Here is a 21,440-nt window from a genome sequence, read left to right on the forward strand (position 1 = left end):
CAAAAGAGTTGGACAAGACTGAAGCGACTTAGCATGCATGCACTGTGTGGCATTCAGTAAATTCTGTCTCCGTTCCTAAATCTTATCCAACTGGATCTTCCCTGACTGAGGAGGGAGAACAGCTGCATTGTGTACACACATCACCATCTTCAATCCATTGTGGATGCGCTGAGCACCTACTGTGGGCACCAAGCACTGGACTCTGCACATCGTAGCCCCTCAACCAACATACACTGACTTGATAGAAGTTATACCCAATACAGTTCATGCCTAGATCTAATTGAAATGATGTCCCACGTGTGGATGGTCATTTGATTTGCAATAACAGCAAACAGTGGGATCCCCACAACTTGGTTAACTTAGGGCTCATGGCTATATTCACTCCAAGCCTGGGTGTAGGATGAGAGTTCAAATAAAAGTCTGGATCGTTTAAGTGAGATCCTGATGCTGCTGGTGTCCTCTCCAGTGACCCAAGACTTGTCACTCTCAGAGCTGCCCCATGTTCACTGAATGAGGGCAGCCATCCCTGTTTCACCCTTAGGCAACAGTGAGCACCTTACAGCCAAAATCAGCTTATACAGTGGTTTCACAGACAATCTAAAGACCGCCTTTATTGGATTTCCCTGGTGGCACAGTGGATGGGAATCCTTCTGCCAAGGCAGGGGACATGGGTCCGATCCCTGGTCAGGGAAGGGCCCACATGCCGAGGCGCAACTAAGCCTGTGCACCACAACTACTGAGCCTGTGCTCTGGAGCCCCGGAGCTGCAACTACTGAAGCCCATGTGCTGTACAGCCTGTGCTCCACAACAAGAGAAGCTACCGCAGTGAGAAGCCTGTGCACTGCAACAAAGAGTAGCTTTCACTTGCTGCCAGCACAGCCAAAATAAATAAATGAATAACAGCCCTGACTTTGGTTGGCTGAAGGTGTAAGGGTTTGTAGGTAAAGGCCCTCCCTGTGGAGGTGGGTGATAAGCACAGTGGGAACCTGAAAGGAGTAGCTTCTGGTTCAGGGCACAGTGAAAGTGTTAGTTGCTCAGTAGTGTCCGACTCTTTGTGATCCTATGGACTGTTGCCGGCCAGGCTCCTCTGTCTATGGGATTTTCCAGGTAAGAATACTGGAGTGGGTTGCCACTTCCTTCTCAGGGGATCTTTCTGACTCAGGGATTGAACCCGGGTCGCCTGCATTGCAAGCAGATTCTTTATCGTGTGAGCCACCAGGGAAGGCCACAGATGTTTTTAAAAAACATCAATTTCTCTTCTCTCTGGCCTTTCTGTCTTGATTTCCTTCACTCACTGATAAAGGTCCTTGCTAGTAATAATTGCTTGACCTGGATCTACTGTGACGAGAGATATGCTATTCTTCTTCTCTCTGGGGCCCACTTTGAACCCAGGAACCATGCAATTTCCTGAAATAGCCTAGTCTCAGTTTCCTAGGAGACCATATGGTGTGGGAGAAGGTGTGTACCTTAGAACTACAACCTCAATTCATACCTTTGACTCCTCACTTGCTACATTTTAGATGAGCTTGAGAAAGTTTCTTGATAACTTTGGCCAGAATATCCATGAATGAGGGCTCTGGAAATTGCTAATTTCCAGTTAGGAGGAGAACAGGAAGTGATGACTCCCATGACAAATTGCTCTAAATGTCTTACTTACTCTAAATCATCAAACAGAAGTCCTTTTGTTCCCTGAGCAGTCTGATCCTGTTGGGTGGGGTGGTAATAGGCGTTGGGAGGAAGGAAGCTTGTATCACATTGGAATCTTGAGTGAGCCAGGGATGTAGAGCTCAGATCAGAAAGGACCATTAAGACAAAATGAATCTTGGCCTATATTTCATGGCAGAACAGGACGAACGCTCTTGGAGTAAACTCCAGCCCCTTCTCATGTTCTATTAAGTCCCTACATTCTATGCCCTCACTCCTGCTCACGCCACATCACACCACATTCTAGCTATTTCTTGAACATAAAAATGTGTTTCCTCTTAACGGCTTTAGTTCCTTCTCTTCCTTCTTCCTGGTACACATTTCTGGATCTTTCCCTCATTGGCCACTTTCATCATTCTAGCCTCAGTTCAAATGTCCCTTCCCTGACCACCCTGTCCCCTCACCCCTACCCCGTACCTCTCTATCACGTCACCCTATTATTGTTTATTTATAGCATTATCATTACTAGAACTTACTGCCCTTTTTCATTTGCTTGTTTATTGTTTGTTTCCTCTACTAGAATACACACTCCATGAAGGCAGGAACTTTTGTCTGTTTTGCTCACTACTATCCCTGGTGGCTCAGATGGTAAAGAATCTACCTGCTATGGGGGAGACCTAGGTTGGATCCCTGGGTTGGGAAGATCCCCTGGAGAAGGGACTGGCTACCCACTCCAATATTCTGGCCTGGAGGATTCCATGGACAGAGGAGCCTGGTGGGCCACAGTCCATGGGGTCACAAAAAGTCAGACACAACTGAGCACCCACACACGCATACATACTTCAGGTGTCTGCAACAGTGCCTGGCACATAGCAGGTGTTCAACACATATTTGTTGAATGAATGAATGAATGGTGCTTCATGAATGGGCAATGTCCCTTCTGGGTTGTTTGGGAATGGAAGGAGCACTAAGCATAAGACAGATAATAACTGTTGCAAATCAACCAACTTCAAAGCATTTTTGCCTCCTCAACCCTGAAACACATTAGAAGCCCTAGAAGAAAGTGTTAACTCTGAATGCGGGTCAGGGGTAGCCTGGAGCATATCATGGCCCCTGGAAACATCCATTCACCCTCCTCTCCTGCTAGGAGAGGACCAAGACTGGTCAGCATGGATCTGGGGACCACTAAGCAGGGAGTGGTGGGTGACCCAGGAGATAGCACCAAGGGACAGAACAGAACTCAGAGTCATCTAGCAGCCTGATGAAAGCTGTGTATTTAAGGGGCTGGGAGTGAGCCAAGTCTAGAGCTGGGAAGGAAGGCCAGCCATGATGGTGCTTCCTAGGATGGGATAGGCTACACCCAAACCTGGCCCCAAAGCATAAGACCAGACCAGGGTGGGCACCAGAGGGAAGAATTCAGCTCAATATCACCAGCCTTTCCCCATTACTCCCACCTCTCCATACCCTTGACTGCAAATTCCCAGTAAAACCAGTTTAAAATGGAGAGTGGTACATGGCACAGTTTAAAGTGGAGAGTGGTACATTAATGTCTCCTGATTCACTTGCCCAGGGACACTGAGCTTCGCCCTGTTCTCTGTGTGGAAAAAACCTGGTACTTGGGACCTGCCCCTTCCTGTTCTCAGCCTTCCATTCCAACCCGGGCTCTTGGAGGTTTTCTCTGCATTAATTTCAGACGTTGTGTAAATATCAGACCTGGGAGTTTGGAAGAGAGTAAGTATCCTTCAGCCCAAACTTTCCATCAGGCACAAGAACCTTTCCTGGGGCAGGAATCTGGGGCCAAGAACTGAGTTCCCTCCACTTGGCGCTGACCACCAACCTGGCAGGACAGAGTGCTCCTTCCTGTAGGAGTCTGGGAAGGGGCTAGGGGACCCAGCAGGACTCCTCAGGGGCCTCCCTGGGTGGGAACTGAGCCCAGGTTTCCAAAACGATCTTCGGTAAAGGTTTCTGGCAGCTGAAGGTCCTGGCCAGCAATGACACAGGCGTTTGGGGTTACAGATGAATTCCTGAGCAAAGCAGAGGGCCAAGTGCCTAGGGTGCAGCTGAAAGGAAACAAGGGGCAACTAGCCCAACCCCTTAAACTCTGGGGGCAGATGCCCAGGTTCTTGGAGTTTAGTCTAGACTTGGGGTCTAGTCAAGAGTAAGAAAGAGGATGGGCCACTGGAATCAAGCCTCATTCTCTTGACTGTAGTTTGCATGCCCTAATTCTAGGACTGGGAAGATGTCATAGAGAACATTCACTTAGTTCCTTTTGGGTCAGGCTTCTCTTTGAGAGCCACTGGGAGTCATGGACCTGGCTCCCAGAAGGTAGTCTCTAAGTCTTTATTTACCTGGGGGCCTTGGGCCACGCTGGATTGTCTGTACTAATAGTGTGATTTACGGTGGGGGTCTTGGGTCATGTGATATCAATTTGACCTCTGGAAGGACTGGAAACTAAGGTCAGCTATGTCTACATGACCAACCCACAGTGAAAATCCTGGACAGCCAGGCTCAGGTGAGCTTCCCGGGTTGGCAACACGCTGTACACATTGCAACCCATTCTTGCTGGGAGAAGTAAATGTTGTCCACACAACTCCCTGGGACAGCGCAACTGGACGCTCATGCCTGGCCTCTCTGGGACCTTGTCCTGCGTGGCTCTTCCCTATGCTGATTTTGATTTGTATCCATCTGCTGTGATAAACAGTAACTGTGAGTGTAACAGCTTTGCTGAGCTCTGAGTCCTTCTAGTAAACGACTGGACCACAAGGAGGTCTTGGAGAACTCCTGAAACTGAAACTTTCTGTTCCACCAGGTTAGTTCGCCCTGCCCAGGGGGCTTCAGTGTGGTCCAAGTAGACAGCAGACAAGCCCGCTTCTTCCCACGGCCATCCCTCAGTGACACTGCTTTCTCTTCTTGGCGCATGTGCTCTGAAGAGCTGAGCATTCTTTTTTTAGCCCTCATGTGGACGGAATCATTGCCTTTCGTCTGGAAGAAGTTCCAAGGACTTCCTGGCTCTCCTCCTTCCCTCTTTCCCTCTGTCAAACACCCATCATGTGGAAAACTCTGCAGCAGGTGTTGAGGAAGGATCAGAGTGAATCCACCCCCGGGGCTCACTATGTGAGATAGAAGATGAGATGTGTGAATAAATCCTACAGTACCAGAGGGGAGCCTCTCTCAATGAGACCGCTCCACAAGCTAAGATACAGAAATCACTCTTGTTTTGGGAGGACCTGGGAGAATTGTGAAGGAGAGATGGCTTTTGAACTGAGCCTTTAAAGATGTGACGAAGGGGACGACAGAGGAAGAGATGGTTGGATGGCATCACCGACTCAATGGACATGGGTTTGAGTCAACTCCGGGAGATGATGAAGGACAGGGAAGGCTGGCATGCTGCAGTCCACGGGGTCGAAAAGAGTTGGACATGACTGAGCGACTGAACGACGACAATGGGCCTGTGGAGGTAGGGGAAGGGCATTCTAGGAGGGTCACATGAATAAAGGTATGGTGAAAGGAGTAGATCTAACTGGCATAGGATCACATAAAGTTAGAAACAAAGCTGGGCCAGATTCTGAAGAGCCTCCATGATTGGGCTAACAAGTTTGGCTTTATTTTGTAGGTGATGGTGGGGGCGTGTCTCAGGGTTTGGGGGAATGACCTGATCTCAGGTGTGTATCAGGAGGAAACCAGGGCCCCCAGTATCTCTGTTGGCTTATCTCTGCTCTGTGAAGTTTCCAGTACCATCAAGTGCACCCCCGTCCCTCACAGCAGGAGTGCATGCTGCCTATAGCATTTGTCTGTTTCTGCAGGGAGACTGCACCCACTGGGGTAGGCACTGAGCTTGTCCGTCCTTGGGTCTCGCTCATCCACAAGCACCTACCCTTCCTCTAAAAATGGCTATAGAGTGAAGGTTGAGCCCAAGCTGGGCATGGTGCCCAGCAGCAGTGTGAACAAACAAATCATCTCATTCAAGGTTCACAACCGTCCTGGGCGGGACTCCGTTACTGGTCCTGTTTTTAGAATGCAGGATACAGAGGCTCAGAGCGGTTAAATGACTTACCATAAATCCTGTAGCCAGGGAACGCCAGACCCAGAATTCAAACCTAGATCGGTTCGACTCCAAAACCAGTGCTCTTAACTAGATCCCTGCCTCCCATGTCCATGCTAAGGATGGGGGCAGGTGCTGAGAATGGAACCTGTCATGGGTTTGTTCTTGTCACCCAAAGGACTTTGACAATCTGTGGTCTCAGCTTTAAAGCAGGATTCAATGAAGGGACATTTGTGGTGTGCCTCCTACATGCGGAGACTTCACATTTTGACTCAAAGTACCAAGGCACCTTGGGGCTGTAGAATGAGTTCAAAACCCAGAGATAGGCAGAGAACTTGCTCTCTGAACCCCTCACAGACCTTTCTGACTCTTGATTTGTTTCAGAACAGTTGGAGAAGAGCTGCAAACATTGACATGATAAGATGTTGCACCCCTTTCCCATTTTCTCCCTTTCCAGCTGTCTCCCGCGTGTCCCCAGTTCGCTGCCAGCTGCTCCTGGTGGTGTGACTATGCCCTGCAAGGCTGTCAGGACTACGGTGCCTATTAGCCTCCTGACGGGATGCCAGAGCAGCGACCTTCATGAAAACGCCTTCTAGGGATTCATGCTGTGTGCTGCCTCCCAGCTCCTCCTAGTCAGGGTTTCTTCCTCACAAGAAAGCCAACTTTCCTTTTTCAAAAAATTGATTCTTTTTTTTTTTTTTTAAGCTGTGGTAAAATACAAATAAGGCTTCCCAGGTGGTGCTAGTGGTAAAGAACCCACCTGCCAGTGCAGGAGACAGAAGAGACGCAAGTTCGATTCCTGGGTCAGGAAGAACCCCTGGAGGAAGGCACGGCAACCCACTCCACATGGCAACCCCCTCCAGTATTCTTGCCCGGAGAATCCCTTGGACAGAGGGGCCCGGCAGGCCACAGTCCACAGGGTCGCAAAGAGTCGGACATGACTGAAGCGACTTAGCACGCACGCAAAATACAAATAACACAAAATTTACCAGCTTAACTGTTTTCAAGTTCAGATATTTTATCATTCAGTGGCATCAAGTGTATTCACATTGTTCCACAACCATCACCACCATCCATCTTCAGAATTCATCTTGCAAAACTGAAACTCTGCACCCATTAAACAAGAACTCCCATTTCTGCTCCCCCCAGCCGCTAGCAACCACCAGGCTACTTTCTGCTTCTATGAACTGGACTTGGACTACTATCTCTCCTTCTGAGGAGGCATATCTATACCCCTTTCTGGCACAATCTTTAGAGATCTTTGTGCCCTATTCCAATTGGAATTTTTCCCATCCAATTTTTTTCTGGAATATTTTGTATATCCAGGGACGCCTTCACGTACTCAGGACTCTCTGGGGTACCACATTGCCTCCAGCATCCTGGGATGCTTTCACATACCCCAGCAATGATCTGCATCTTCAGGGGGTTGGGTTCTAAGGCTGCCCACAAGATGGAAACCAATTAGGATCAAAAATCCCCTTGAAAATATCTTAAGAAAGGTGTCCTGGTGGAGCCCCCCCTGCCAACATTCTCTCCCAGTGAGTTGAACGCAATCATCTTTCTTCCATTACTGGGTGGGGCTGTTGTTTCTTTATCTGAGAAGAAGATAAATTTGTTGGCTTGTTAGGAGGGCCAGGATGTATGAGAAATACATATCATTAAACACTATATACACGGGTGACACCTCAAGATCCTCATGCTCTGAGAGGAACAAGGGGACAGAGGCCAACCCTGGGGACAGAAAATTTGAGCCCCTTGTCTCTGCCTCACTGGGGACCCAGAGCCATTAGTGGAGTGGCTGCAGAGTTCCTCACTAAAGCGTGCTCTCTCCCAGTGACTGTCACTGCACTGTAGCTGCTTCAAACTCAGGAGAGCTTGATGCCAATTTCCCTTGTTGGAAAAATTCACCCGCAGCTGCACAACCAGTAGATGTACGAGGACAAGGAACCAGGGCTCTCTGCATCATGTGACAAGCAGACAGCACTCTCTCCCATCTAAGCTGTGGGCTCTCCTGAAGGTCAAGGAAAACTTTCCCTTTCTCCTTTTGTATCCCTACCGTGTCCAATAGAGAGAATGGCATGTAGAATATTCCAATTATGGAAAAACTGTCTACTGACTTAGAAACACATTCACCTTATATGATGGAGCACAAAAAAACCCAGTTGCAAGATAATATGTAGAATGAGACTCCATTTCATTTTTATGTAAATCTATTCATGGAAAAAAGGCCACAAAGATATACAGAAATGTAACTCTGGTTATCTTCCAGTGGAGAGTTTGCAGTCAATTTTAACTTTTTTCATTTCGAGAGTTTTTATTTCCTAAACTTTCTATGTTGTTCACTATTTTTTAAAGGAAAAATATTTCTAAAAAGAAAAGGAAATTTTATGCCCTTAAAAAAAGCTTCACTCAAGACAATCGCAGAAGAGAATAAACTCTGGTCCTGGAGGCCATTAGGAGAACTGGAGTTTGTGGGTCAAAGCCAACAGACTCCCCAGTGACCAACGTGACAGCCAGCTGGGGTTGGGGCGGGTGCAGAGGAGTGTCTCAGTGGAGAAAGGCGGAGAGAAAGTTCTCTCCATGTTGAAAGTCTTGGAAATCTGCCGGGAAACAGATTCTTCTGTCCCAGTGTCCGATAGTCTCTGGACTAACAGTCTTTCTAGCTCATGGCTCCCTCTCCTGGAGGTGGACCTGAATCTGCCAAATAATCCCCATGAATCAAGGGCATGGTGTGCAGGAATAAACATGCTTTATACATACGCCCTGAAGGACGAGCCCCAGACTGAGGGACAAGCTCTGCGGCTTCTCTTTCTTATGCTATACGTCAGGGTCTGGTCTGAGAAATTCATCTTCTCCCTGGGCAGAGTGCAGGAAACCATGAACTTTATAATCAGATAGTCATGTGTGTATGTGTGTGTGTGGTGTGTGTGTGTGTGTGTGTGTGGTGTGTGTAGCTTGATTCAAGTCACGAGAGGGCATTCAAGTTCTGGAGTTCAAGTTCTGGCTCTACCACTTAACACTGTGCCTCAGTTTCACTATCTACTATCCATGGGATTCTCCAGGCAAGAATACTGGAGTCAGTTGCCGTGACTTCCTCCAGGGGATCTTCCCTATCCAGGGATTGAACCAGCGTCTCCTACATCTCCTGCATTAGTGGACAGATTCTTTACCACTAGCGCCACCTGGGAAGCCCCTCTATAAAACAGAGATAATTAAACCTCCTTCATAGAGTTTCTGCTGACTCAGCATGGAGAGAGAGAGAGGAGAGAGAGAGAGAGAGAGTGTGTGTGTGTGTGTAGCTTGATTCAGGTCATGAGAGGGCATTTATACCCTATGGACTCCACTTGCCCAGCCTCTGGTTAGCATACAAGCACTGACCTATTGGCGTGCTATCATTTATTTAATCTGCCTTTCCTGATAGAGCTTCCTTTACATCTTACAAATGCAAAAAGTGAAAGCATTAGTCACTCAGTCATGTCTGACTCTTTGCGACCCCACGGACTGTAGCCCGCTAGGCTCCTCTGTTTATGGAATTCTCTAGGCAAGAATACTGGAGTGGGTAGCCATTCCCTTCTCCAGGGGATCTTTCGGAGCCAGGGACTGAACCCAGGTCTCCTGCATTGCAGGTGGATTCTTTACTGTCTGAGCCACCAGGGAAGCCCTACAAATGAAGCATAGATCTAAAATATAACAAGAGTCAATAAAGGATGCCATGGCTGAATTCTGTCTGTCCGTTTGCCCCAAAAGGCATGCTGAAGCTCTAACCCCCAGTACCTGTGAATGTGAGCTTATCTGGAAATAGAAGCTTTGAAGATGTAATTTAGTTAAGATGAGGTCATTACAATGGTTCAATAGGGCTTGCTGCAGTTTCCAGGTATGTCAGGAGGCCTGCACTAGCTTCAGGGTGGCTGGAAACATAAGGTACTTGCCTCATCTCTCTGGTCCCTTCCTGCTCTAAGCTTGTATGACTACTTAAGAGCATAAGTGGGCAGGAAAGCAGCTAATCAACTTCATCTTGGGGAAGAAGAGGCAGTCACATGATCATCCAACTCACTGACTCAAAATTCAGATTCTGAGACACCAGGAATGGACCCGGGGAACATTCACAATGAACAGCAATTACTGCTTTGTGTGCTCTTGCTCTGTGCCACACACCTTGGTTTAGCTATGTTATCTTGCTTTATCTTCCCAACAATGTTATGAAGGGAGAGTCAATGTACCCATTTTACAGACAAGAAAACTGAAGCACACAAGACTAGTCAACCCTGGCAAAGTCACACCTCTGGCTGAACTGGCCAAACTGGGCCCAGAGCCTTTCAACCTGACTCCACCCCTGGAAAACAGTGGCCTTGATGGATTTCTCGGTGAGTCCAGGTGTTAGATGTCATTAAAAAGGAAGCTGGAAATAAAATATAAGTGACAATGCACTGGACCCTCCACCACAAAAGAGAGACAAGATGGAGTTGGAGTTCAAGGGAGGCCCACCGTGCGTGGGGCTTGAGAGCACAGAGCCGCAGGGGAATACTCTCAAGTGTGGATGGTGAAGGCTGAGAAGAGCTGCCCACTGAGGTCTTCAGAATCATGAAGACACTGAGCTGCAACGCCAGGGGAAATCTTGTCTTGTTCTCCATCCTCTCCCCTGGTGCCTGGCTGGCCGCCTAACATGTCATGGGGTGTGTTGGGACCCTGCAGCTTGAAAGAGATATCGGAAATGCAATAAAAGACCCATGCTGGGTGGCCAGTGATAGAACCTGAGGCTCCAAAGGTGGCAGGATCTAAAATTGAACGTTTATTTCTAAAAGTAGCTGCTCCCCACGATGTCTGAGTCAGCGTGAATCATTAAGGAAAGCTTGGAAAGAGAGCAACCATTCATCTCCTCATCTGGGCCCCTCTGATGGCAGAACATCAGCTCACCGGGGTGACTACAGAGTCCCTGGGCCCTGGCCGGGGTGGGTGGGGCAGGTGGGAACTCTCCTCAGACAGCTGCCATGTTCAGCAGACAGAGCACTGGGAGCAGAGAAATTGGGCCCTCGTTCCAGCTCTGACAGTCACACCTCCAGGCAGGACATATATTTTTCTAGGTCCCGGCTTTCACATCTATGACAAGAGAAAGATGCACCATACAATGGCTTTCAGAAGACATAAAATCAGAGTTGTTCTCATAGAATCTGACGCCGACTCCCACAATCACTGCCCCTCTCAACTCACTTCTGTGGCCCCTGTGGGGTGTCAGAGACACACATCTCCTATGTCAACCCCCTGGAGGATAGCTTGAAAAGCACTGGATGGAAGTTACTTGGCGGACTTTTAATTAATTTTTTTGGCCATGCCACGTGGCATGTGGAATCTTAGCTCCCCGACCACGGATGGAACCTGGGCCCACGGCAGTAAAAGTGCGGGGTCCTAACCACTGGACCACCAGGGAGGTCCCACTCAGCAGACTTTTACTGAGCACCTGCTGTGTGGCAAGCATTTTCTATGTGTTGGAGATAGAAGACAATCAAGATAGACAGGGCTTTTGTTCCTGGAGGGGCTGGGAAGGGGGCAGACAACCACCGAGGAAAACAACCAAGCAGAAACTTTCAGACAGTGATCAGCTGCAAGGAAAATATGATAAAGGACTGCTGGAGTGTGGGGTCGAGGGTGTTCATGTTCTTTATACTGGGTGGCCAAGAAGGCTTCATGGAGGAGGTGATATTTGGACCCGAATGACCAGAAAGAGCCAGCCATGCAGAGCCCTGTGGGAAGGGCATCCAGGCAGAGGAGCCCAGGAGGGCAAAGGCCCTGAGTTGGGAATGAAGTGGGAGGCCAGTGGCTGAAGAGGCCAGTGGTGGGTGAGGGGAGAGTATATCATGGAGACTAGCTTCTGAGAGCCTTGGGCCAAGAAAGAGGACTGGGCTTTATTCTAAGTCTGAAAGGACCACACCGCTAAGGTCTTCTAAGAGCCTCGGCAATCCCCAGAAGGCAGAGGAGGGCCTGACTGCCTGGTGCCTGCATCTAAGTGTAGACACAGGGTTCTTACGGTGACTAAGGAGTAGTCCAGACTAGTGGCCAGTGTCCAGCCACTGCAGTTGCCCGAGCCTTACCTGGTGTACGTCGGAGTCTTGCTGACCCCTGTGGGTGAAGCCCGGCGCGGGGGCCCCTGAGGCAGAGAGAGCAGAGGGAGCTCCTGAGAGCAATGGAAGGTGAGGAGCCTCCTTGATCAACAAAGTCACTCCAGTTCCCCTACCAGGTGACACAGTAGCCCTCTCCCTGTGGAACGGGCAGGAAGGACTCAGGTTCTCTCACATCACGGGGACCCTCTCTCTTAAAATGTCAACAAGCTATAGCAGAAGCCACGGCAGGTGGGGCTCAGGGAGCAACTGAAATCCAGAATGAGGCTGCGCCAGGGAAATTAAAGGCTGAGGTAAAGGGGTGAAGAAGCCCCCTAACTGGGCTGTGTGGACCTGGGGGTTGGGGTGACACCCATCGATGGAGTGGTGAGGAAGGGCGACAGAGACAGGCAGGTAGACAGGAGACCTCTCTGCTAAGCTCTGGGTCTGCCATACCCGCCACCCCCGCAGGAGGGGTGTGCTATTCACAGAGACAGGAGACTGGCGCCCCCTGGAGTCAGACAGCAGGTAGAGCACTCTGGGTCAGGCCTGCAGCCCAAGGGGAGGGGATAGGGTGTGGGGGTGTGTGTGCTGGAGGGAGACCAGCCTGGTCTGGAGACAGAACCCTGTTCAGAGGCAGAAGCCGGAGGAGGAGCCAGGGCCCCACCCTCCAGTAAACCACACTGAATGCTCTACCTCTCTCTCTCCTTTTTTTTTTTTTTTAATCTAGGGGAAAAAAGAACTAAAACGAACTCCCAGCAAGACCAGTGTTTAAACGGAAGGTGGCAGGTAGGAGGTAGAAAAGGAGAGGTTGAGTCCAGCTTTGCTCAGACAGTGAAGAATCCACCTGCCATGAGGGAGACCTGGGTTTGATCCCTGGGTTGGGAATATCCCCTGGAAGAGGGCATGGCAACCCTCTCCAGTGTTCCTTGCCTAGAGAATTCCCATGGACAGAGGAGACTGGTGGGCTACAGTCCACGGGGTCGCAAATAGTTGGACATTACTGAGCGACTAAGCACAGCAGTGATTGTGTTTGAGGTTTAGGGCTTTAAGCTCTCCTTGGTGGGGTCCCCCTTGTCCTGGGTTGGCCCCCGGGGCCCTGGTGCTGCAGCCTCATTTCTGCCGCCCCATCAATCTGGCTGACTGCCTAGATCAGCATCTCCAGACTGAGAACCTCACTCTGCTCTAGGGAAGAAGAGTGCTCTGGTCACATTCAATGTGAGGAACTTCATGTGATTTCCAATGCTCACTAGCACATTGAGAAGTCCTACAAGAAAGGGTCACTTTTTATTCTGTTTAACCCTTGGGGATGAGCTTTTTTTTTTTTTTACATGCAATGCCTATTGACATCTCGGGAAGGAATGTTCCACTTTGGAGAACCCTAGGCTAGCTTCTTTTGCCTCTAGGGCAGAATGTACTTTTACATTCAAATACATTAAATGTACTTTAATCCCAGGTCAAGGACAACTCTATGATGAAAGAATAGTCCCTGTCTCAGGTAGGAGAGGGGATATGTGAAAGTTGCTCAATTGTGTCTGACTCTTTGTGACCCATGGACTATACAGTCCATGGAATTCTCCAGGCCAGAATACTGGAGTGGATAGCCTTTCCCACAGGAGAGGGGAGGCAGGCCTCTACTTTCCCATTCCCCTGAAGAACAAAGGTAGGGGCAGAGGCTGTAGTTCTATCGACAAAAAAGGGAGAACAAGTCATACCAAAAGGCAGGGCTAGAGGGAGGGACTCAGAATCAAATGCAACAAGAGGAACAGTTTTGGGCTTTAAACAAGGGGTTCCGAAATGGGACTGCGTTAGAATCACCTGGGGAGATTTTGAAAAACACAGATGCCTAACCTGCCTCCCCTCAACAATCTCTGGGGGAACCCCTGTTTCTCAAAAGCTCCTCCAATGTTTCTGATCCTAGGGACAGAGATTACCTCTGGTGACAGCCTCTAGGCCCCCTTTCCAGTGTCTTATAAAACAGACAAACATCTGCTGCATCCCTGAGTCATGTTAGAATACAGGTGTTCCTCTGAGCCATCCGGATAAGGTCAAAAAGAGGGGTTTGGGGAGGAAGGGGGCACCCCTGACGGGGGCGGGGGGGGAGTTGTGGCGGGAAGGTCAGGCCAAGATCCAGGGTTTGTTGGGGAAAATGTGGCCTGCACTCCCCCTGGCTTTGGACTTTTCTCTTCTAACAGGTTTCCTTCCCCAAAGCAGCCCTGAGACCAGCAAGGACCCTGGAGGGACAGAGCCAGAAGGTGGCCCAATGGTGGGTGATGGGTGGTCCCAGGACACAATGTGTCCACAGGTAGATGTGATGGCCCACTGTTTCTGTGTCCTAGCACCTCCTGTTACTGGTTTGAATGTGACATGTGACATGCAGGGAGGAGCCTCAGCAGCCTGGTTAAAACCATGGCTCTGCCAAGAGCAGCCTGTGCCCCCTCCAAGTGCAGTGCCCTCCCCTCTTTGGGACTCAGTCTCCTCCCCTGTATGATGATGGAGGCAGGGGATTTTTTTTTCTGGCCATACCTTGCAGCATGTGGGATCTTAGTTCCCTGACCAGTGATTGAACCTGTGTCCTCTGCTTTGGGAGTGCAGTCTTAACCACTGGACCACCAGGGAAATCCCAGGCAGGTGATTTAAATTCTCCCTAAGTCCCCCTGTGCTCTGAGGCTTCATGATTCTGAGAAGGTTCAGAGAAGTTTGTTCCTGCTCAGTGCCTCAATCATGTCTGACTCTGTAACCCCATGGACTGTAGCCTGTCAGGCTCCTCTGTCCACGGAATTTTCCAGGCAAGAGTACTGGAGTGGGTTGCCATTTCGATCTCCAGGGGATCTTCCTGACCCAGAGATAGAACCCGCGTCTCCTGCATTGGAAGGCATATTCTTTACCAGTGAGTCACTTGGATTTCTTAAATCCACCCATTTGGTTAGTGGCTTTCAGTTAGGCCTTAATTTATTTCAACTCCATGTGAGTGACAAATGGTTCCATTTTAAAGAAAGGAAAATGGAGGTATTCAATGATATGCCCACACTGAGATAAATCTCTGGGTGCCTGATCCTGATTTGGTTCTCTTTTCAGTTCTGAGGTCCCATTTCTACCTCCCTCTCCCCATGGGGATCCAGCTCTTGGGGTTGTCCCAGCTCAGTGGTTGTATCTGCAGTTCCCTCTAGAGGGAGCTGTTGCCTGGCGCAGTAACCTGACCCTAGCAGGCAGTGAGAACCATAGGTCCTGGTTTCTGGCCTTCTTGGGATAGATAGCAAAGTGGAGGATGCCCATCTGGGTATTGTTGGCACTTTCCTCGTCGAGAATTGAAAGGAATTTATAGAGCAACGGTCCACTAGTTTGTTCATTCATTTATTCATTCAGCCTGTCTGTGTGTGCCCAGTACTGGCTTAGGTACAAGGTACACCAGATACAAAACCAGCTTGGGCTTCACAGGCACCCCCACAAGGCAGCTTCCTAGACAGTAACTTCTCACTAATCTGGACCTGTGAGGGCAGGCCTTAGTATCTCTATTTTACAGATAAGGAAACTGAGGCTCAGAGAGGTGAAGCAATTTCCTCACATCACACAGCTCAGTTCATGTGACTCCAAGTCCAGGGTACCTCACAGTGGAGAGTGCACACACTGGGCTTCTCGCTGAAGCAAAGCTTTCCCCATCTTCTCACCCCTTGCTGAGAGCTATATGTATGAGGAGGAGGAGTGACCCTCTACCCCTACAAGCAGAAGGCATTACTATGGCAACCATGCTCCAAACAGCAACCTTCTTGGACCTCATAATCACATGTCTACACCGGCTGATGCGGTAACTTTCCAGAGTGTGACCTTTAAAAACCTCAGATAATAATAACAGCTGCTATTTTATGGTATTGTGTGTCAGGTCCTTTATTTGCTTTACCTTGAATTCTCTCAAACTATCTCACAAGCCCCATTTCATAGGCACAGAAACTGAGGCTCAGAGCAGATGACTTGCCCAAGTGCTTGTAGCTAGGATTTCAACTTGGATCTGGGCCACCAAAGTCCGAGTTATCTCTACTTTACCTCTGTGGCCCTGGGTCTTTTTTTCATTTGTTGTCTGCTCTTACTCACCTGCCACACTCTCTCTTCTTGCCCTCCTACCCCCGGCTTACTTTCCTGCTGTTAGACACAGTTGGACATGGCCTGATCCAATGACTAAATGAAGACCTGGAGCAGGGTTTCTTAATCTTGGCACTACTGACATTTGGGGCTGCGTAATTCTCTCTTGTTGAGGTGAAGGCACTGTCCTGTGCTTCATACATATTCAGCAGCATCCTTGGTCTCTACCCACTAAAGGTCAGCAGTATCACTCCTCTCTCATGGTGACAACATTAAGTATGTATAGACATGACCAAATATTCCCTTGGGTGCACAGCAGCTCCCCAGTTGAGAACCACTGTCTTATAGAAATGAGGAGTCAGGGTCAAGTTGATTATAGCCTGCTTTCCCTATTAGACCATGAGCAGTTGGAGGGCAGGAAGAGTGAACTGTCTGATGTACTGCTGTGTTATCCACACCTAGTGCAGTGCCTGGCATGTGACAAGTGCTGCTGAAAGAATGAATGAATGAATGAGGTTTCCATGAACATGGTATGTTTCAGGATGAGGGCCTGAAGGGCGATGTTCCCATCCAGATCCTCATCGACCTGCACGGCCTGGTGCACAATACCTTTTCCTTTTTAGGCCTCAGTCCCCCTTTGCCATCTCTTAAATGAGGGTCCTCCCTGGCCCTGAAGTCCTGGACATCAGTGGTCTGCGAACTGCCATGTTCTGTCTCTGAGGCCCAGAGTCCAGGGACTGAGAAGAGTCTCAGCCCTGGACAGAAGAGAGGCTGTCTCCCCACAGGCTAGACACTGAGATCTGCCCAGTCTTGAGTTTATCCTTCTTTATACATGCTCCTCAAGTCAAATCAATTACAGAGAGACAGGCAAGTGCTCCCCCCTCGCCACACCCCCCCTACCCAAGACCCTATGCAGTAGAGGTGGCTCCTTTTCAGAGTGTGTGTCTTAAAAGGAAAAACATGTAACCTCAAAGGTAACCAAATATCCCGATCGTGGTGCCCAGCACCACACACCCCAAATCCACCTATTCATGAGTTTAACAAAAAGCTTCTTTAGGGTACACTGTAAGGCCATTGAGAGGGAGAAAAGTCGCCTCTTACACACCCAGGCCAGCCCGCAGGGCCGCCCTCCCAGCACACACATACACACACTCACACACACACACACTCGGGCCGCTCACAAGAAGGCTCTGAGTTTTTAAAAGTAAACCCTACGGTTTCCGTTCTTGCCCTGGATTCAACTTTTGAAAAAAGGAACCGTTTTACCGCTTTCCCTACAAATTCCCCCTTTCTCTGGTCCTCCCTTTGCCTCAATCCCGCACCCTCCCCCGAACCCTACTTTTGCTCCGCCCCTAGCAGCTGATCCTTCGCAGTCCCCACCCCAGCTCCCCAGAGCAGATGCCACACAGACAGCCTGGCCTTTGCCCCCTGGAACAGGGCTTTCTTAAGGGGGGCAGTAAAGCTCCCATCAAATATGATGGGAACATAGCCAAGAGGTGGCCTGGTGATAGCAGTAGAGGACAGCTCCTGTTTCAAGATGTGTTCCCATCCATAGACCCCCCTTCCCTTTCCCACGGCAGCCAGTTAGCCCTGTCCCCTTGCCTGCTCCACTTGTAAGCGGGCCTGTCCTCTTCCTTGAATTTGCCCTTCACTCCCACCTCCAGGTTCCATCTTCCAAGATACTTAAGGGTCTTGTTCCTACAAGGGCAGCAAGGATGCCCCATTGCCTGCCAGCTGGGGCCACGAGGCAGGAATTTCTCAGAGACAAAAGTGTCATCGGGACTAGGGGTTTTCCAATTCTTTTGATCACAACCCACAGTAAGAAATACATTACACAAATATCAAATTTGTGTATATTAGTGCATATTCATGTAGATTGTCAACACATATATACTTCTGTAGAACTGCAAAATATATATCAGAAAGCAAAGTTTCTAGAAGCAATACTTACCTTTGCAACATGGGAGATACTATTCCTATTTCATTACACTGCCACTAAATTGGTTTCAAAACTGGCAGCTGGACAACTCTTGTGCTAGATGTTCTTGTGGGAACAGACTAAAAATGACACTCCTAACTGGGGCCCATGGGCTTCCCTTGGCTCAGCTGAGGTCCTCCTAGCATCTAACAAGAGGGGCCTTGAGAGGGACCAGGTTCTAGAAAGGATCGTTAAAAAAAAATCCACATCAAAAGTTGGACACATGGTCTTTCACTGAGACAGAATTGGGACCCTGGGGTGGAGGGGGTGGCTAGCAACCACTAGAGGAGAGGAATTCAGGTTTGCGGTGCCTGCTGAGAGCTGAACAAGGCATTATATTGTCTTTTAATCCTCACAAAAATCCCCAATTGGAGGTTTTCCTCCCCTTTTTAGAGAAAAGGAAACTGAGTCTCAGGGAGGCTAAGTAAGATAAGGTTATGTGGCCAGTAGTTGGCTGAGCTGGGATTCGAACCTGGGTCTGCCTTGGCCGGCAGGCTTCTCAGCCACATGGCTCTTCCCTACCAGCTCAGGAGGTGAGCTCTCTCTTGGATTATAACTCTAACTGGGGACTCTGACAGGCCATTCTGGGTCTGTGAGGATGGAGAAATGCCCCATCTCTGTAGGTGGGGGTGCAGGCTGCCTGGGATTGGGACTGTGTGTGTGAGAGGGTGACACAGGCAAAATGTGTGCATGGGTGTGAGGAAGGGCCCAGACAGCGCAGGTTCTCACCCCTCAAACACACAGACTCTCCACCCAAAGAAGTAATAATATATGCTTTCCCCTTCTGAATTCTTTGCTGTTGAACAGAGGGCTTTCAGATAATAAAGGGAGAATCCCAATTTAAGTATGACATTCACTGAAAATTTCTAGTGAAAGAAAACCTTCTACTTAATATTAAAATCAGTGATAATATCAAACAGCTTTGAGTACTTGTCCGGTGGCAGGCACCGTGCTAAGAGCTTTGCTTGGGTCATGTCAAGCCTTCCGTTTACAGAGGACCCGCTCTGGGCCAGCACTGAGCACAGAGCCTGCTACCTTACCTAGGTGGCGCTTGCAGATATCAGAGAATGAATGAATGTACCCGGCACTGAGCTCGAAACTGCACAGAAGTACAACTAAGTTAAACACAACTCTATGTCACCTGAGGAATTCCAGCATTTCTCTGAAAGAGATTTTTCTTCTTTTTGAATATTCCTTCATCCAAAACTTTTTAAACTGGAGAGATCTTTTGCTCTGTACTTCTATCTTTCAGGTTAGAATCATCATTTCTCCCCACCCCACGTTCTCACCCCTAAAAGCCTTTGGCTTTTCTCCCCTGTTGCCTTTCCATTCCTGGGTAGTCTCTTCCTGGCCCAGTGATTGACAAGTCAACACACTTACATCAATTGAGCCTTGTAAGCCCCTTTGCCCAGAAGCTCAGGCAACCTGACTGTCCTGTCTCCTTGGCAACCCAGAAGGCAAGGAAGAAAGAGAAGGATTTGATCCCAGACGTCTGGACCCTTCAGTCAGGACTAGTGATCGACTGTGGCCTCAGAAAACCTACATTCTAGTCCTGCTCGTGCCCCTTAGTCATTCCTGGAATCACTTTCCCTCAGAGATGAGGGTGTTTCCAAGGCTCAGGGCTCCCCGAGACTGTCAGACACCCACCTACTGCAGCATCCAAGACCTGAAACGTCACACTAACCCAATTCAGCTTTGGATATTCCTCTCTTCCCTCCTGGCAGCCAGCCACTCCCACAGTATCTACGCATCGATCAAAATGCACAGCCCTGGGCTCCTTAGTGGTGAAACCCTCGAAGAACCGCATCAGAACCCCGTTTATGACTACAAGGAGGGGAATGATGAAAAAGTTTGTTGGATCCTGTCCCTTTATAAAAGATGACTCCCACTCCTACAGTCTGGTCTAGTCTAGGACATGGGTTCCACTGACATTGACAACTGCCTACCCAACCCCAGGGGTAATGGGGGTTACCCCATCCTGCTCTGCCATCACTGGCTTCTCCGGTAGGGGAACCTAGAGATAGAAAGGCTACCTGTGGCCCTGGGTTCTCATCTCTCCTCTTCTTCTTTGAGGAATGCTCCTTCTGGGTGGCATGTTCAGAGCACTGCTCTTGGCTCTCTTGTGGGCAGGCGCCCTGTCCCGGGTTCTGCCAGTTCCACCTGGCCTTTTCCCCACCTCCAGGTGCCCAGTGGCCAAGGAAGTGGGACCAAACGGGGGAGTTCTCTCAGCCTCTGCGTAGGCACCTGCTGGGTACCTGACATGCTGCCCTGTCATTTCATTTAGTGTCCAACCACTCTACTGTCAGGAAGCCTCCTCTTTCCCCTCTGACAGAGGACAGGCCAAAGCTCCGGAAGATGAAGCATCTCCCCAACCTCATCAACTCAAAAATAGCCCAGCGGGATTGGGACCCACAGTTCTCTGACTCTGAAGCAGCTACTCTGTCCACTACAGCTCCTCCCAGACCCTGAGGCTTGAAAACAGACGGGAGTTTGGAGCGAAGGCTCTTTTGCTCTCCCTTCCTTCATTCTGGGGACCGGGAGACAAGAGCCCTCCTCACGTGTTCCCTCGCCCCATCCACGCTGAGTCTGTAACAGCCAGAAAGTTTGCCCAAGTCCACTGCGGACGCAGCGGGTGGATGTCGGGGGCCCGCAGCACACGCCTCCCGGGAGAGGGGGAGACCGAGGCAGCGCAGCCTCCGGCACAGAGGGGGAGCCACAGCACCTCCCCCGGCTCGCCAGGCGCGCTGGGAGAGCCTCCCTCTGGAGGGCAGGAGACGGTTACCTTCAAGAGTTCGGCTTCCTTCTCCAAGAACTTCAGTCCCATACACTTGGCGAGACAGCGGGGACTCCTGGGGCCGGGAGGCCCGGGTCTGGCCGCGCCGCGGGGGAGACGCTCTGGGCGGGAGCTGCGCACCCTTCCTCCTGCAGGCGTCCTGTCCGCTGGTCCCCTCGGGCGGTGGCCGCAGCGGCGGCGTCTGGGTAGCGGAGTCCCGGCCGGCCTGGGGAAGGGATGCTGAAAGGCGCCCGGAGCCCCCTGGCACCCGTGTCAGATGCCGGCCGGCAAGGGTGCTGAGAGAGAGACCTTGAGCAGCACCGCGCGCGTCCTCAGCTCTGCGAGCCCCCTCCGGAGCGGCGGGAAGGTAGGTGGGCGGGCGGGCGGGCGGGCACGGCGCGCGGTGACACATACATAGGGGCGGGCGGGGGAGGGGAGGGCCCCGGAGAGGGGCGGGGGGGCGAGCGCGAAGGGAAACCCCACCCCCGGGGGACCCGAGGGGCGGCCGACAGGGGGAGGGGAAGACAGAGGCTGCTGGAGCGCGCGGGACCCCGGCTCCGGTCCGGCGCGCAGGGCGCGCGGGGCGCGAGAGGAGCGCTCTGCACGGCGGCGCGGCCCCGGCACCCCCGGGGCCCGCGGGAGGACGGCGGCGCGGGAAGAGCTGGAGGGCCCCGCGTCTGCAATGCGGTCGGGCCGCTCCGCAGTCGGAGGGGGCCCCGGAGGGCCGCGCCGGCACTGGCAGCCCCCGGCGGGCTGGGCTCCGTGGCCGCCGCGGCCGGACCGGGCTCCCCGGCGCGCGCGCGGGGTCTGCGGCTGATGCTCCGCAAGATGCGA

At 50.6% G+C, this 21,440-nt stretch overlaps 1 protein-coding gene across 1 annotated transcript in view; it reads right to left on the minus strand.

Annotated features, from left to right (window-relative positions):
• The window catches only part of ACAN (aggrecan), a 68,649-nt gene extending 47,682 nt beyond the window's left edge, over positions 1-20,967 (minus strand). Inside the window, 1 exon segment of the mRNA XM_081547209.1 lies at positions 20,616-20,967. The gene's annotated coding sequence lies outside the window, so the exon portion shown is untranslated.
• Positions 20,968-21,440: the final 473 nt, after the last annotated feature.

The sequence above is a fragment of the Giraffa tippelskirchi genome, chromosome 12 (assembly GCF_054371585.1).
Source record: "Giraffa tippelskirchi isolate mGirTip1 chromosome 12, T2T-mGirTip1v1.2.pri, whole genome shotgun sequence".
Taxonomy (NCBI): Eukaryota; Metazoa; Chordata; class Mammalia; order Artiodactyla; family Giraffidae; genus Giraffa; species Giraffa tippelskirchi.